Source organism: Oryctolagus cuniculus, chromosome 5 (assembly GCF_051225735.1).
Source record: "Oryctolagus cuniculus isolate XC-2025 breed Fujian yellow rabbit chromosome 5, ASM5122573v1, whole genome shotgun sequence".
NCBI classification, from domain to species: domain Eukaryota; kingdom Metazoa; phylum Chordata; class Mammalia; order Lagomorpha; family Leporidae; genus Oryctolagus; species Oryctolagus cuniculus.
Window position 1 is genome coordinate 170,555,748 of NC_142871.1, and position 18,508 is coordinate 170,574,255.

An 18,508-nucleotide genomic window follows, 5' to 3' on the forward strand; every position below is an offset into this window, starting at 1 on the left:
GGAACACCTGAGCAGCCCCCGAGAGAGCCGGCCGGAGGTGTGCCGCTCCCCCGCGGAAGTGGGGAATGTGGCAGGGGGAACCGCCCTTCCACGGAGGTGGAAGGGTCGGTAGCCAACCCGGGAAGAACCAGCAGCAAACCCGGGGAGGGCTGAGCAGACGAAAGAACAGCGCAGGGTCCTGTGTCGTTCCTCCACGAAGACGGGGAGTGACATAATGGTGCCGTGACTCGGATATGAAGCCTAGGCAGGGTTTAGTGTCGTTCCTCCACGAAGATGGGGAGCGACATAATGGTGCCGTGACTCAGATAGGAAACCTAGGAGGGAAGAAACGGGAAGAAGTGGAAAATACCAGAGAGAGAGACTAGCAAAGAGCCTAGGGGAAAGCCGGATGAAAAAGGTGCTGGAAGAAGCTATCAAAAGCCTAGGCATAGACTCAGATACGGACTACGGGGGGAAACTGGGAGAAATCTCTAAGGTCGAAAGCGAAAGTGAAAGCTAGAACAAACAGACTCGGATACGGACTGTGGGGACAAGCCAGGAGAAATGAGGGAGGAATATTGTTGGAAGAAAACTTAGGGAAACATACCGGGTAGAGAAAAATGTTAGGGAGGATGAAGCTGCGAATGCAGGCTGAGGCGGAAACGTAAGCTATCTTGGAATTCTTCAAGTCAGCCCGGGGAGCAAAAGGCGAAAATCTGGAACCAGAGGCGCGGACGTGAGCCAGGTTGAATTCGCCAGGTTAGCCCGGGGAACTTAGATTGAATACCGGTGGTGGTGGAAACGTAAGCTACGCTGTGTGACTCGCGGAAGCCGCCGCGTGCAGAGAGAGCATGGGGCGTGAATAGATAGGGAACGTGGGGCTAGTGCGAGGCCGTGGTGTGGGCGCGAAGGGGCGCGGAGACCGCGGAGTGCGCGCGCGAAGCCGGGAAGCCGCGCAGATGAGAGAAGCGTGGGCTGAAGCGGCTCAGAGCCGGGAAGCCGCCGAGAAGCAGCCTTGGGGCGGGCGCCGGGAAGCCGCAGGGATAAGAGAAACAGAAGTTTAGAAGTAAAATGAGAGAAATAGGAATGCTGGCAGATAGAAGTAAAATAGGAGAGATAGGAATGCCCGGAGATAGAAATAGAGAAAAATAAGGCCTCCCCACAACACGCACGGCAATGAGAGAGCTTGGATTCGGTCTGCCTGATTAGGGAGGTGGTGAGCACCTGCGGGCGGCTAGCAGCTTATGCGCCGCAGGTCATCGAAGACAGGCACAAATTAACATCAATAAGTCTCCCCACAAGACGGCAATGAGAGGGCTTGGATTCGGTTTGCCTGATAGGGCTTGTAAGTACCTGCAGGCAGTTCTAGCAGAGCAGAGCATGCGCTGCAGGGCACCGAACACAGGCACGCATCAGCGCCTAAAAACCTCCTCACAACATGGCGAAGAGAGGACCCAGATTCGGTTTGCCTGATTGATAGGACTTATAAGCACCTGTGGGCAACTCTAGCAAGCAGAGCAGAGTGTGTGCCGCGGGGCACCGAAGAGAGGCACGTATCAACGCCAAAAATAAAAAGAAAGGGGGATCTGTGGGGAGCAATTGGGAGCAACTCGGACTAGACTAAGTTACTGGAATTAAGACTTATTCTATGCATCTGCTCTCCCACAAAATGGCACTAAGAAGGGAGAAACAGCTTCTACACAGCTGCCTCCAGTTCAACCAATAAACTGTAGGACCTGCTCCTGATTGGAGGAGAGCAGCGTACTCGGCGTGTGGGTAGCAGAGTTGGGATTGGTGGAAGAGGACTATAAAGGAGGAGAGAGACAACATGCACCAGGAACATCTAAGAGGAACGTCTATTTGAAGGAACACCTGAGCAGCCCCCGAGAGAGCCGGCCGGAGGTGTGCCGCTCCCCCGCGGAAGTGGGGAATGTGGCAGGGGGAACCGCCCTTCCACGGAGGTGGAAGGGTCGGTAGCCAACCCGGGAAGAACCAGCAGCAAACCCGGGGAGGGCCGAGCAGATGAAAGAACAACACAGGGTCCTGTGTCGTTCCTCCACGAAGAGGGGGAGCGACTGTTATAGCATTAAATCTCAATGTACAGCACATTAAGGACAGAGATCCTACATGAGGAGTAAGTGCACAGTGACTCCTGTTGTTGACTTTACAAATTGACACTCCTGTCTATGGCATCAGTAATCTCCCTATGCTCCAGTCATGAGTTCCCAAGGCTATGGAAGCCCTCTGAGTTCTCCGATTCTTATCTTGTTTAGACAAGGTCATATTCAAAGTGGAGGTTCTCTCCTCCCTTCAGAGGAAGGTACCTCCTTCTTTGAAGACCTGTTCTTTCCACTGGGATCTCACTCACAGAGATCTTTTTGCCAGAGTGTCTTGGCTTTCCATGCCTGAAATACTCTCATGGGCTTTTCAGCCAGATCGGAATGCCTTTAGGGCTGATTCTGAGGCCAGAGTGCTGTTTAGGACATCTGCCATTCTATGAGTCTGCTGAGTATCTCGCTTCCCATGTTGGATCACTCTCCCCTTTATTTATTCTATCGGTTAGTGTTAGCAGGTACTAGACTTGTTTTTGTGCTTCCTTTGACTCTTAGTCCTTTCATTATGATCAATTGTGAACTGAAATTGATCACTTGGAATAGTGAGATGGCATTGGTACATGCCACCTTGATGGGATTAAATTGGAGTCCCCTGGTATGTTTCTAACTCTACCATTTGGGGCAAGTCAGCTTGAGCATGTCCCAAATTGTACATCTCTTCCCTCTCTTATTCCTACTCTTATGTTTAACAGGGATCACATTTCAGTTAAATTTCAACACTTAAGAATAACTGTGAATTAATTACAGAATTAAACCAGTCATATTAAATAGAACAGACAAAAAAACTACTAAGAGGGATAATGTATTAAGTTGTTCATTAACAGTCAGGGCTATGCTGATCAAGTCACCATTTCCCATAGTGTCCATTTCACTTCAGGAGGTTTCCTTTTTGGTGTTCAGTCAGTTGTCACCGATCAGGGCGAACATATGGTATTTGTCCCTTTGGGACTGGCTTACTTCACTCAGCATGATGTGTTCCAGATTCCTCCATTTTGTTGCAAATGACTGGATTTCTTTGTTTCTTACTGCGGTATAGTATTCTAAAGAGTACATATCCCATAATTTCTTTATCCAGTCTACCGTTGATGGGCATTTAGGTTGGTTCCAGGTCTTGGCTATTGTGAATTGTGCTGCGATAAACACTAGGATGCAGACCGCTTTTTTGTTTGCCAATTTAAATTCCTTTGTGTAAATTCCAAGGAGTGGGATGGCTGGGTCGAACGGTAGGGTTATCTTCAGGTTTCTGAGGGATCTCCAGACTGACTTCCATAGTGGCTTGACCAGTTTGCATTCCCACCAACAGTGGGTTAGTGTCCCTTTTTCCCCACATCCTCGCCAGCATCTGTTGTTGGTAGATTTCTGTATGTGAGCCATTCTAACCGGGGTGAGGTGGAACCTCATTGTGGTTTTGATTTGCATTTCCCTGATTGCTAGTGACCTTGAACATTTTTTCATGTGCCTGTTGGCCATTTGGATTTCCTCTTTTGAAAAATGTCTATTGAGGTCCTTGGCCCATCTCTTAATTGGGTTGTTGGTTTTGTTTTTGTGGAGTTTCTTGATCTCTTTGTAGATTCTGGTTATTAACCCTTTATCTGTTGCATAGTTTGCAAATATTTTTCCCATTCTGTCGGTTGTCTCTTCACTTTCCTGTTTCTTTTGCAGTACAGAAACTTCTCAACTTGATGCAATCCCATAGTTGATTTTGGCTTTGACTGCCTGTGCCTCCCGGGTCTTTTCCAGAAATTCTTTGCCTGTGCCAATATCTTGAAGGGTTTCTCCAATGTTCTCTAATAACTTGATGGTGTCAGGACATAGATTTAGGTCTTTAATCCACGTTGAGTGGATTTTTGTGTAAGGTGTAAGGTAGGGGTCTTGCTTCATGCTTCTGCACGTGGAAATCCAGTTTTCCCAGCACCATTTATTGAATAGACTGTCCTTGCTCCAGGAATTAGGTTTAGATCCTTGATCAAATATAAGTTGGCTGTAGAAGTTTGGGTTGATTTCTGGTGTTTCAATTCTGTTCCATTGGTCTATCCATCTGTTTCTGTACCAGTACCATGTTGTTTTGATTACAACTGCCCTGTAGTATGTCCTGAAATCTGGTATTGAGATGCCTCCAGTTTTGTTTTTGTTGTACAAGATTGCTTTAGCTATTCGAGGTCTCTTGTGCCTCAGTATAAATTTCAGCATCATTTTTTCTAGATCTGAGAAGAATGTCTTTGTTATCCTGATTGGAATTGCATTGAATCTATAAATTGCTTTTGGGAGAATGGACTTTTTGATTATGTTGATTCTTCCAATCCATGAGCATGGAAGATTTTTCCATTTTTTGGTATCCTCTTCTATTTCTTTCTTTAAGATTTTGTAATTCTGATCGTAGAGATCTTTGACGTCCTTGGTTAAGTTTATTCCAAGGTGTTTGATTGTTTTTGTAGCTATTGTGAATGGGATTGATCTTAGAAGTTCTTTCTCAGCCATGGCATTGCTTGTGCATACAAAGGCTGTTGATTTTTGTGCATTGATTTTATATCCTGCCACTTTGCCAAACTCCTCTATGAGTTCCAATAGTCTCTTAGTAGAGTTCTTTGGATCCTCTAAGTAAAGAATCATATCGTCTGCAAAGAGGGATAGTTTGAGTTCTTCCTTCTCAATTTGTATTCCTTTGATTTCTTTTTCTTGTCTGATGGCTCTGGCTAGAACTTCCAGAACTATGTTAAATAGCAGTGGTGAGAGTGGGCATCCCTGTCTGGTCCCAGATCTCAGTGGAAATGCTTCCAACTTTTCCCCATTCAATAGGATGCTGGCCATGGGTTTTTTATAAATTGCTTTGATTATATTGAGGAATGTTCCTTCTATACCCAATTTGCTTAGAGTTTTCATCATGAAAGGTTGTTGAATTTTATCGAATGCTTTCTCTGCATCTATTGAGATAATCATATGGTTTTTCTTCTGCAGTCTGTTAATGTGGTGAATCACATTGATTGATTTGCGAATGTTGAACCATCCCTGCATACCAGGGATGAATCCCACTTGGTCTGGGTGGATGATTTTCCTGATGTGTTGTTGTATTCTATTGGCCAGAATTTTATTGAGGATTTTTGCGTCTATGTTCATCAGGGATATTGGTCTATAATTTTCTTTCAGTGCTGCATCTTTCTCTGGCTTAGGGATTAAGGTGATGCTGGCTTCATAGAAAGAATTTGGGAGGATTCCCTCTTTTTTGATTGTTCTGAATAGTTTGAGAAGAAATGGGATTAGTTTTCCTTTAAATGTCTGGTAAAATTCAGCAGTGAATCCATCTGGTCCTGGGCTTTTCTTTGTAGGGAGGGCCTTTATTACTGTTTCAATTTCTGTTTCAGTTATGTTTCTATTTAGGTTTTCTATGTCTTCATGGTTCAATTTTGGTGGATTGCATGTGTCCAGGAATCTATTCATTTCTGATAGATTTTCCTGCTTGCTGGCATACAGGTCCTTGTAGTAATTTCTGATGATTCTTTTTATTTCTGTGGTGTCTCTTGTTACATTTCCTTTTTCATCTCTGATTTTATTGATTTGGATCTTTTCTTTTTTTAGTTAGTTGGGCCAATGGGGTGTCAATTTTGTTTATTTTTTCAAAAAACCAGCTTCTCGCTTAGCTGATTTTTTGTAGTGTTTTTTTTTTTTTTTTTTTTTTGGATTCAATCCTGTTAATTTCTTCTCTGGTTTTAATTATTTCTCTTTGCCAACTAGATTTGGGTTTGGTTTGCTGCAGTTTTTCTAGGTCCTTGAGATGTGCTGAAATCTCATTTATTTGGTACCTTTCCAATTTCTTGATAGATGCACCTATTGCTATAAACTTGCCTCTCAATACTGCTTTTGCTGTATCCCATAAGTTTTGATATGTTGCGTTGTTATCTTCATTTACTTCCAGAAAGTTTTTGATTTCTCTTTTGATTTCTTGAATGACCCAGTGTTCATTCAGGAGCATGTTGTTCAGTCTCCATGTGTTTGCATACTTTCTGGGGCTTCCTGAGTTGCTAATTTCCAGCTTCATTCCACTGTGGTCTGAGAAGCTGCATGGTATGATTCTAATTCTTTTAAATTTGCTGAGACTTGCTTTATGGCCTAGTATGTGATCAATCCTAGAGAAGGTTCCATGCACTGCTGAGAAGAATGTGAAGTCTTTAGATGTAGGATTGAAAGTTCTGTAGATATCTGTCAGATCCATTTGGGCAATAGTGTCAATTAAATCTGCTGTTTCCTTGTTGATCTTCTGTCCGGATGATCTATTTCTAAGAGTGGAGTATTGAAGTCCCCCAGTACTATTGTATTGGAATCTAAATCTCCCTTTAAGTCCCTTAACATATCTTTTAAATAGACCGGTGCCCTGTAATTAGGTGCATATATATTTATAATAGTTACATCTTCCTGTTGAATTGAACCCTTAATCATTATATAGTGTCCCTCTTTGTCTCTCTTAACAGTTTTTGTATTAAAGTTTATTTTGTCTGATATTAATATGGCTACACCTGGTTTTTTTTGGTTTCTGTTGGCATGGAATATCTTTTTCCAACCTTTCACTTTCAGTCTGCATTCATCTTTGTTATAGAGATGTGTTTCTTGTAGGCAACAAATAGTTGGGTTGTGTTCCTTAAGCCAATCAGCCAATTGGTGTCTTTTAACTGAAGAGTTAAGTCCATTAACGTTTAATGTGACTATTGAAAAGTAGTGACTTTGCCCTGCCATTTTCCCGGAGATATTTTCTAGTATATGCTTTGAGCTTCCCATGCTCTTTTACTGGTAGGTGTTCTTCCTTTACCTTCTTTCATATTGATGGCTGTGTTTCTGTGTTTCTGAGTGTAGCACATCTTTAAGTATCTTTTGCAGGGCCGGATGAGTGGCCACAAAGTCTTTCAATTTCTGTTTGCTATGAAAGGTCTTTATTTCACCTTCATTCACAAATGAGAGCTTAGCAGGATATAATATTCTGGGCTGGCAATTTTTCTCTCTTAGCACCTGTGCTATGTCTCACCATTCCCTCCTAGCCTCTAGTGTTTCTGATGAGAAGTCTGCTGTGAGTCTGATTGGAGTTCTTCTGAGAGTAATCTGACGTTTCTCTCTTGCACATTTTAGGATCTTTTCTTTATGTTTCACTCTGGTAAGTTTAATCACCACGTGTCGTGGTGAGAATCTCTTTTGGTCATGTTTATTGGGGGTTCTATCAGCTTCCTGTACTAGGATGTCTCTGTCCTTCTCCAAACCTGGAAAGTTCTCTGCTAGTATTTCACTAAAAAGGCCTTCTAATCCTTTCTCTCTCTCCATGCCTTCAGGAACTCCTAGAACTCGAATGTTGGTTTTTTTAATAGTATCCTGTAGATTCCCAACAATATTTTTTAGATTTCTAATTTCCTCTTCTTTTCTTTGGTTTGACTGTATGTTTTCCTGTGCTCTGTCTTCTAAGTCCGATATTCTCTCTTCTGCTTCATCCATTCTGTTTTTTAAGGCTCTCTAATGTGTTTGTCATTTGATCTATTGAGCTCTTCATTTCATTTTGATTTCTCTTCACTATCACACTTTCCTGTTCTACTAGTTTCTGCGTTTCATTTTGATTCTTCCTTAAAATTTCATTTTCACGAGAGAGATTTTCAATCCTGTCCAATAAGGATTTCTGTAGTTCAAGGATTTGCTTTTGAAAACTTCTAAATGATCTTATCATAAATTTTTTGAAATCCGTATCTTGCATTTCTTCTATCTCATCATCTTCATAATCTTGGCTTGGGGTGTTTTGTTTATTTGGAGGCATCATAGTGTCATCATTGATCTTGTTCCCTCGATTTCTGTGTTTGTTGCTTGGCATAGTTAATTCTTCTTTCGTCACTGTGCGTTTTTTTTTTATTTTTTATTTTATTTTATACTATGTCCGTGTTAAGTGGACTTCCTGCTGTTGGAGGAGCCTTGGAGGCTTGAGATGGGTGTGGCCTGAGAGCTCTGCTTGTTTCTTCCTGGTTACGGGTGTGCAAAGGTGACACCCTCAGGTTATGCGTGGTAAATCTCTCTCTATTTATTTATTTATTTTATTTATTCAGGGGGTAAGTAATACCACATGGCACGTCTGTGCAGAATTGATTGTATTTAGCTTCCAGTCTCTGGCTTCTACCCAAAGAGTCTGTGTAGGCTCTGTTTCTCCTCAGGACTCCCACTGGGTTGCCTAGGCTACTGAATTGTAATGACTCAGTTCCTTAGCTCTTCCCTGTTGTTATGTAAATCCAGAGAGGGGGCCTGCTCTTTGTCTCTTGCAAACTCTTGAAGCCTTGCAGCCTTGCAACCTTTGCAAGGTTGGCGGAGAGAGAAACCCCCAACCTTTTTTTCCCTTCTTTCCGGTAGTGAGTCTGCTGCACTTTCCAGTTCCCCTCTAGATTCTGACCCCCATTTCCCCGCCAATGTCTTGGTTTATTGAGCTCACCTCCCCTTCCAGCGCCGATGTGTGGACTCGGAGCCCTGGATGTCCCAACTCTCCCCGCTGGTGTCTGTGTGACATGTACTCCCCTTCCTGCACTGGCGCGCAGACCCTGCGGCTCCCACGGCTCCTGCGGCTCGGCTTCCGCGCAGTGGGTGACCTTGTTCTCCGAGTAGGTCCTCCGATTCATAGCCACTCGATTCAGAAGAGTTTCCTCTGCAATATTTTCCTGGTTCTTTTTCTGAGGCTACCGTAACTCCCCTTTTATTAAACTAAATTTTCCTGGACTATCAGTGCACGCCCTCACTATTCCGCCATCTTGGCTCCGCCCCCAAAGATTAGCCAATTTTTTTTTAACAAAGTCAGTTCATGTTTGCAATTCTGTTTTTCTCTGAACTTTTCTAAATACCTTAGTATATTCTCTTGAAATATTCAAGTATTTCCTGATATATAGGTTGGATCAAAATGTTATATTTGGAGATAAAATGCATTGCATCAATGTAGTTTTAAGGCCCTCAAGTTTGATATGGTTATAAAACCATAAAGTGGTGTCCCATGTGGGTGCAGGGGCCCAAACACTTGGGCCATCTTTCACAGCTCTCCCGGGCCACAGCAGAGAGCTGGACTGGAAGAAGAGCAACCGGGACTAGAACTCGGCGCCCATATGGGATGTCGGCGCCACAGGTGGAGGATTAACCTAGTACGCCATGGCGCCAGCCCCAAGTTTCTACTTTTAACAATTTTTCCTAACAGGAAGTCTTCAGAATTTGTTATAGAATACTTGAAATCTAGGGCTAGACCATGAAACTAGAGTGATGAAATAGTGCCCCAAAGCATTGGGCCTAACCAACCAAGAGCACTGAAAAAGGCCAAAGCTTTTCTAACACTTTACACCAATCCCTCCACATACACTGAACACAACCAGGCCAGTGGTTAACTGCATCTATTCCCACTCGGTAATCAAAGCACTTTCCAAGGGCCATACCTTCTCATTTTATTCTTTGTATGTATTTAGGATGCTTTATGAGCTGAGTATATAGAGGAAAATGTCTGTATCAAGAAGACATACCAATGGGCAGGACTTTTTTCTATTAGGTAATATACCAGTATGGCTGAATTCCTCAAACATGTACAGAAAATTCAGTAGGGGCCTGTGTTTGTGACATAGCAGTAAATTTCTCCCTTTGATGCCAGCATCCCATATGGGGGCCTATCTGAGTCCTAGCTTCTCCATTTTTTTAAACTTTTATTTAATGAATATAAATTTCCAAAGTACAGCTTATGGATTACAATGGCTTCCCCCCCATATCGTCTCTCCCACCCGCATCCCTCCCTTTTCCCACTCCCTCTCCCCTTCCATTCACATGAGGATTCATTTTCGATTCTCTTTATATACAGAATTTCAGTTTAGCATACATTAAGTAAAGATTTCAACAGTTCGCTCACACACAAACATAAAGTGAAAAATAACAGATGATTTTTTAAATGATGATGAAATCAGATCAGACCTATTGTCATGTTTAATCCCAGGGAGAGTCAAGTTGGGAATTGATCATTTCTTCTTCTTCTTTTTTTTTTTTTACAGAAGATCAGTTTAGTATACATTAGTAAAGATTTCAACAGTTTGCACCCCCATAGAAACACAAAGTGAAATATACTGTTTGAGTACTCGTTATAGCATTAAGTCTCAATGTACAGCACATTAAGGACAGAGATCCTACATGAGGAGTAAGTGCACAGTGACTCCTGTTGTTGACTTTACAAATTGACACTCCTGTCTATGGCATCAGTAATCTCCCTATGCTCCAGTCATGAGTTTCCAAGGCTATGGAAGCCTTTTGAGTTCACCGACTCTTATCTTGTTTAGACAAGGTCATATTCAAAGTGGAGGTTCTCTCCTCCCTTCAGAGAAAGGTACCTCCTTCTTTGAAGACCTGTTCTTTCCACTGGGATCTCACTCACAGAGATCTTTTTGCCAGAGTGTCTTGGCTTTCCATGCCTGAAATACTCTCATGGGCTTTTCAGCCAGATCGGAATGCCTTTAGGGCTGATTCTGAGGCCAGAGTGCTGTTTAGGACATCTGCCATTCTATGAGTCTGCTGAGTATCTCGCTTCTCATGTTGGATCACTCTCCCCTTTATTTATTCTATCGGTTAGTGTTAGCAGGTACTAGACTTGTTTTTGTGCTTCCTTTGACTCTTAGTCCTTTCATTATGATCAATTGTGAACTGAAATTGATCACTTGGAATAGTGAGATGGCATTGGTACATGCCACCTTGATGGGATTAAATTGGAGTCCCCTGGTATGTTTCTAACTCTACCATTTGGGGCAAGTCAGCTTGAGCATGTCCCAAATTGTACATCTCTTCCCTCTCTTATTCCCACTCTTATGTTTAACAGGGATCACATTTCAGTTAAATTTCAACACTTAAGAATAACTGTGTATTAATTACAGAATTAAACCAGTCATATTAAGTAGAACAGACAAAAAAACTACTAAGAGGGATAATGTATTAAGTTGTTCATTAACAGTCAGGGCTATGCTGATCAAGTCGCCGTTTCCCATAGTGTCCATTTCACTTCAGGAGGTTTCCTTTTTGGTGTTCAGTCAGTTGTCACCGATCAGGGAGAACATATGGTATTTGTCCCTTTGGGACTGGCTTAATTCACTCAGCATGATGTGTTCCAGATTCCTCCATTTTGTTGCAAATGACTGGATTTCGTTGTTTCTTACTGCGGTATAGTATTCTAAAGAGTACATATCCCATAATTTCTTTATCCAGTCTACCGTTGATGGGCATTTAGGTTGGTTCCAGGTCTTAGCTATTGTGAATTGTGCTGCGATAAACACTAGGATGCAGACCGCTTTTTTGTTTGCCAATTTAAATTCCTTTGGATAAATTCCAAGGAGTGGGATGGCTGGGTCGAATGGTAGGGTTATATTCAGGTTTCTGAGGAATCTCCAGACTGACTTCCATAGTGGCTTGACCAGTTTGCATTCCCACCAACAATGGATTAGTGTCCCTTTTCCCCCACATCCTCGCCAGCATCTGTTGTTGGTAGATTTCTGTATGTGAGCCATTCTAACCGGGGTGAGGTGAAACCTCATTGTGGTTTTGATTTGCATTTCCCTGATTGCTAGTGACCTTGAACATTTTTTCAATGTGCCTGTTGGCCATTTGGATTTCCTCTTTTGAAAAATGTCTATTGAGGTCCTTGGCCCATCTCTCAAGTGGGTTGTTGGTTTTGTTTTTGTGGAGTTTCTTGATCTCTTTGTAGATTCTGGTTATTAACCCTTTATCTGTTGCATAGTTTGCAAATATTTTTCCCATTCTGTCGGTTGTCTCTTCACTTTCCTGTTTCTTTTGCAGTACAGAAACTTCTCAACTTGATGCAATCCCAATAGTTAATTTTGGCTTTGACTGCCTGTGCCTCCCGGGTCTTTTCCAGAAGTTCTTTGCCTGTGCCAATATCTTGAAGGGTTTCTCCAATGTTCCCTAATAACTTGATGGTGTCAGGTCATAGATTTAGGTCTTCAATCCATGTTGAGTGGATTTTTGTGTAAGGTGTAAGGTAGGGGTCTTGCTTCATGCTTCTGCACGTGGAAATCCAGTTTTCCCAGCACCATTTATTGAATAGACTGTCCTTGCTCCAGGAATTAGGTTTAGATCCTTGATCAAATATAAGTTGGCTGTAGAAGTTTGGGTTGATTTCTGGTGTTTCAATTCTGTTCCATTGGTCTATCCATCTGTTTCTGTACCAGTACCATGTTGTTTTGATTACAACTGCCCTGTAGTATGTCCTGAAATCTGGTATTGAGATGCCTCCAGTTTTGTTTTTGTTGTACAAGATTGCTTTAGTTATTCGAGGTCTCTTGTGCCTCAATATAAATTTCAGCACCATTTTTTCCATATCTGAGAAGAAGGTCTTCGGTATCTTGATTGGTATTGCATTGAATCTATAAATCGCTTTTGGGAGAATGGACTTTTTGATTATGTTGATTCTTCCAATCCATGAGCATGGAAGATTTTTCCATTTCTTGGTATCCTCTTCTATTTCTTTCTTTAAGGTTTTGTAATTTTCATCATAGAGATCTTTAACGTCCTTGGTTAAGTTTATTCCAAGGTATTTGATTGTTTTGTAGCTATTGTGAATGGGATTGATCTTAGAAGTTCTTCCTCAGCCATGGCATTGTCTGTGTATACAAAGGCTGTTGATTTTTGTGCATTGATTTTATACCTGCTACTTTGCCAAAATCTTCTATGAGTTCCAATAGTCTCTTAGTAGAGTTCTTTGGGTCCCCTAAATAAAGAATCATGTCATCTGCAAAGAGGGATAGTTTGAGTTCTTCCTTCCCAATTTGTATCCCTTTAATTTCTTTTTCTTGCCTAATAGCTCTGGCTAGAACCTCCAGAACTATATTGAATAGCAGTGGTGAGAGTGGGCATCCCTGCCTGGTACCAGATCTCAGTGGAAATGCTTCCAACTTTTCCCCATTCAATAGGATGTTGGCTGTGGGTTTTTCATAGATTGCTTTGATTGTATTGAGGAATGTTCCTTCCAAACCCAGTTTGCTTAGAGTTTTCATCATGAACGGGTGTTGTATTTTATCAAATGCTTTCTCTGCATCTATTGAGATAATCATATGGTTTTTCTTCTGCAGTCTGTTAATGTGGTGTATCACATTGATTGTCTTGCACACATTAAACCATCCCTGCATACCAGGGATAAATCCCACTTGGTCTGGGTGGATGATCTTTCTGATGTGTTGTTGCATTCTATTGGAGAGAATTTTATTGAGGATTTTTGCATCTATGTTCATCAGGGATATTGGTCTGTAATTCTCTTTCAGTGCTGCATCTTTTTCTGGCTTAGGAATTAAGGTGATGCTGGCTTCATAGAAAGAATTTGGGAGGATTCCCTCTTCTTCGATTGCTCTGAATAGTTTGAGAAGAATTGGAGTTAGTTCTTCTTTAAATGTCTGGTAGAATTCAGCAGTGAATCCATCTGGTCCTGGGCTTTTCTTTGTAGGGAGGGCCTTTATTACTGTTCCAATTTCTGTCTCAGTTATGGGTCTGTTTAGGTTTTCGATGTCTTCCTGGTTCAATTTAAGTAGGTTGCATATATCCAGGAATCTATCCATTTCTGATAGGTTTCCCTGTTTGCTGGCATACAAGTACTTGTAGTAATTTCTGATGATTCTTTTTATTTCTGTGGTGTCTGTTGTTATATTTCCTTTTTCATCTCTGATTTTATTGATTTGGGTCTTTTCTTTTTTTAGTTAGTTGGGCTAATGGGGTGTCTATTTTGTTTATTTTTTCAAAAAACCAGCTCCTCGTTAGGCTGATTTTTTGGAATGTTTTTCTTGATTCAATCCTGTTGATTTCTTCTCTGGTTTTAATTATTTCTCTTCTCCTACTAGATTTGGGTCTGGTTTGCTGTAGGTTTTCTAGATCCTTGAGGTGAATTGAAAGCTCATCTATTTGGTGCCTTTCCAATTTCTTGATGTAGGCACCTATTGCTATAAAGTTTCCTCTTAACACTGCTTTTGCTGTATCCCATAAGTTTTGGTATGTTGTGCTGTTATCCTCATTTACTTCCAGAAAATTTTTGATTTCTCTTTTAATTTCTTCTATGACCCATTGTTCATTCAGGAGCATGTTGTTCAATCTCCATGTGTTTGCGTATGCTCTAGGGTTTCCTGAGTTGCTAATTTCCAACTTCATTCCTTTATGGTCTGAGAAGCTGCATGGTATGATTCTAATTCTTTTAAATTTGCTGAGACTTGCTTTATGGCCTAGTATGTGGTCAATCCTAGAGAAGGTTCCATGTACTGCTGAGAAGAATGTAAAATCTTTAGCTGTAGGATTGAAAGTTCTGTATATATCTGTTAGATCCATTTGGGCAATAGTGTCAATTAAATCTGCTGTTTCCTTGTTGATCTTCTGTCCTATTGATCTGTCTATTTCTGAGAGTGGAGTATTGAAGTCCCCCAGTACTATTGTATTGGGGTCTAAGTCTCCCTTTAAGTCCGTTAACAAATCTTTTAGATAAACTGGTGCCCTGTAGTTAGGTGCATATACATTGATAATTGTTATATCTTCTTGTTGTATTGATCCCTTAATCATTATATAGTGCCCCTCTTTGTCTCTCTTAACAGTTTTTGTGGTAAAGTTTATGTTGTCCGATATTAAGATGGCTACGCCTGCTCTTTTTTCATTTCTGTTGGCATGGAATATCTTTTTCCAGCCTTTCACTTTCAGTCTGTATGGATCTTTGTTGGAAAGATGTGTTTCTTGTAAGCAGCAAATAGATGGGTTTTGTTCCTTAACCCAATCAGCCAATCGGTGTCTTTTAACTGGACAGTTCAGGCCATTCATGTTCAATGTGACTAATGATAAGTGGTAACTTTGCCCTGCCATTTACCAAAGATAAGTTCTAATATATGCTTTGAATTCCCTGTGATCTTTTGCTGTGAGGTTTCCTTCCTTTATCTTCTTTCATATTGATGGCCATGTTTCTGTGTGTAATACATCTTTAAGCATCTGTTGCAGGGCTGGACGAGTGGCCACAAAGTCTTTCAATTTCTGTTTGTTATGAAAAGTCTTTATTTCACCTTCATTCACAAATGAGAGCTTTGCAGGATATAATATTCTGGGATGGCAGTTGTTCTCTCTTAGTACCTGGGCTATATCTCTCCATTCCCTCCTAGCTTGTAGAGTTTCTGATGAGAAGTCAGCTGTGAGTCTGATTGGAGATCCTCTGAAAGTAATCTGACGTTTCTCTCTTGCACATTTTAGGATCTTTTCTTTATGTTTCACTGTGGAGAGTTTAATTACAACGTGTCGTGGTGAGGATCTCTTTTGGTCGTGTTTATTAGGGGTTCTGTGAGCTTCCTGTACCAGGATTTCTCTGTCCTTCTCCAAACCTGGGAAATTTTGTGCTAATATCTCACTAAAAAGGCCTTCTAATCCTTTCTCCCTCTCCATGCCTTCAGGAACTCCTAGAACCCGAATGTTGGGTTTTTTAATAGTATCCTGAATATTCCTGACAATATGTTTTAGATTTCTAATTTCCTCTTCTTTTCTTTGGTCTGACTGTATCCTTTCCTGTTCTCTGTCTTCTAAATCCGATATTCTCTCTTCTGCTTCACCCATTCTGTTTGTAAGGCTCTCTATTGTGTTTTTCATTTGATCTATTGAATTCTTCACTTCAGTCACTATCACAGTTTCCTGTTGTACTAGTTGTTTCGTTTCATTTTGATTCCTCCTTAATATTTCATTTTCACGAGAGAGATTTTCTATCTTGTCCATTAAGGCTTTATGTAGTTCAAGAATTTGTTTTTGAGAACTTCTTAATGTTCTTATCAATTTTTTGAGATCTGCTTCTTGCATTTCTTCTATGTCATCATCTTCATAATCTTGAATTGGGGTGTCTTTTTCATTTGAGGGCGTCATGGTGACTTCCTTGTTTTTATTACCTTGGTTTTTGCGTTTGTTATTTGTCATATTGGAGATATTTGGTTTCTTTACTGTGGTGCTTTTTCTTGTTATACTATGACTCTAGATTAAGTGGACTATCTGTTTTTGATGGAGCCTTAGGGCTTGAGATGGGTGTGGCCTGAGAGCTCTCTTTGGTGTGCCAAAGGTGACACTCCCAGGTTAGGCGTGGTAAATCTCTCTCTCTCTCTCTCTCTCTTTCTTTTTTTGATTCAAAAGGGAAGTAATTCCGCACAGCTGGACGAAGTTGGAGGTAGTTAGCAGGCAAATGATATACCCACAGGAGCCAGAGATCGGAAGCTCTTTCTCAAGGACCACACAAGGAATCTGTTCGGCCCTTGGAGTGGGTTCAAATTCTCCTTCAGTCTCCCACTGGGTTGCCAAAGTTACGGAATTGTAGCATCTCTGGAGAGTGCTCACGTGAATTCCGTGAGTTCTCTCCCCCACCGTCTCTTTTTTCACAGTCTCAGTTCAGTAGCACCACAAATTTACTAGGTCCTAATCTCCTGTTAATTCGCCCCGCCCAGAGTCAGGTTTTTCTGCTAGGCTCAGGGCCGGTGCAGACCTGAGGTCGCTCTGCTTATGATGTATGTCCAAGATGGCGCCTGCTCTTTGTCTTGCTCGCCCTTGAGAGGTGAGCGGAGAGAGAGAAACCCGTGTCCGTACCAGTCACCTTTTTTTTTCTCTCTCTCTCTTCCAGTTAGCCTGGTGAACTTTTCCCCCCCGGGGTTCGTTCCCTCTAGTCTCCTCTCTCCGCTTGCCTGCCGGTGTCTCGCGCTATTGAGGTTCGGCTCACCTCGCGTTCCAGCGCTGGTGTGTTGAGTCTGCCTCAGGTGTCCCGAACTGTGGGCTCCCACACTCTCCACGCAGGTCCGCTGTGAATCACGCATTCTGGAAGAGTTTCTTCTGCTGTTTCCTCCCCTACTCTTCCTTGAACCTGCAGTATCTCCACTTTTATTAAACTGTCTCTCCCCAGACTATCAGTGTGCTCCCTTCCTATTCCACCATCTTGCCTGCTCCCTGCCAGCTTCTCCATTTTCTATCCAGCTTCCTAATACTATGTGTGGGAAAGCAGCAGAGGATGGCTCAAGTGTTTGGGTCCCTGCACCCATGTGAGACCTGGAGGAAGCTCTTGGGTATGGCCTTCTGCCTGGTGTAGCCTTCGCCTCAGCCATTTTGGCCATTTGGGGAGTGATCCAGTTCTGCCTCTCAGTCACTCTGCCTCTGAAATAAAATAAATCTTTAGAAATTATCCATAGTATGTTAACACTGGGGTTCAGATAACATCCTAAGTATATAGCCATTTAGTCTGAGTTGATGGTATATAGCCATTTAGTCTGAGTTGATGGCATTTACAATAGCATACACATTCTGCATCTCTATGCCTTGTCCAATACTTCATTTCTTGTTATAGCTAACATTTTCATACATTATGTGCACAAATATCCCTGTATAGATATTTTGTGATGCATTTCCTTTTAAATGTTATAGTAATTAACAGTTGGATGCATAGGTGTGGGTTTGGATGTCTACATCCCATATAGGATTTCTTGTATTTAATCTTGGCTCCATTCCTAATTTTAGCTTCCTCCTGATGTGTATTGTAGGAGACAGCAACTCTTGAAAGGACCTGCAACTCACCCCTGGAGCTTTGTGAGCATCCTGTGCTGGAGTGTGTGTAGGGTGGATGATAGAAGACTTTGCTTATCATGGAATGGTAACTGGAAACCAAAGACATAGCGACTAGTCTGAGTTCCATTGCAAGTTTTTAGGGAGCAAACCCCCCAGTCTACTTCTTGGAATCTGTAACACTACTGGAGAGAATACTAGGCTAAGACTGTCAGGGGGTGTGTTTGGGGAATTCTTATTTTCCAGAGGATATAGACATGCTGGCAGTTTATGATAGATGCTCTCCAGGCAGTTTTCAGGAATGGGAGAGTTTAGTGATCTCACAGTTTAAATTTTGAATTTTTTGCATGACTGTGAATTTGTGTGAGCCAATACATTACTCTTCTAGACAAGCCCATATTCCTGTCCCATATATGCTACTCTGCTCAAAGATGTATTGCCCACAAACTTCTCTCCACCATCCCACACTTTTATAAGTAAATGTTTGTGTTTTTTTTCCAAAGACTACAAGGTTGCATGCACCTCAATTTTTTTCCAGTCATGATGTTAGCGGCCAAAATAGGTGAAGCATATGCTGAGAAGATTGCAACCCTGTTATTTAGCCAATGATGAACAGGGGGAGGGATCCAAATGCTAGGAAATAAATAGCTTGCTGTCAACTGCCCCTGGTTTGCTGGCCCACCAAGCGTGAGGTCCTGTAAGATTGCTAATCAAGTCTCTCTTTGCTGCGCCGAGTCTGTCTGTCCCTTGAGTGGATGGTTGAGTACGTTTCTCTTGCATGCCAAGCTTTATGAAACATCTGTCAACAAATGCAGGGCCATTCCTGGTTAGTGTGTTTGTGTGCTCAGAGA

General features: G+C 41.9%; 1 long non-coding RNA gene across 1 annotated transcript in view; it reads left to right on the forward strand.

The window, feature by feature from the left end:
• LOC149126866 (uncharacterized) overlaps positions 1-18,073 on the forward strand; it is a 42,917-nt gene extending 24,844 nt beyond the window's left edge. The window contains exon 3 of the long non-coding RNA XR_016234431.1: positions 17,636-18,073. This is a non-coding gene — a long non-coding RNA (uncharacterized LOC149126866). The remainder of the gene's footprint in view (positions 1-17,635) is intronic.
• Positions 18,074-18,508: the final 435 nt, after the last annotated feature.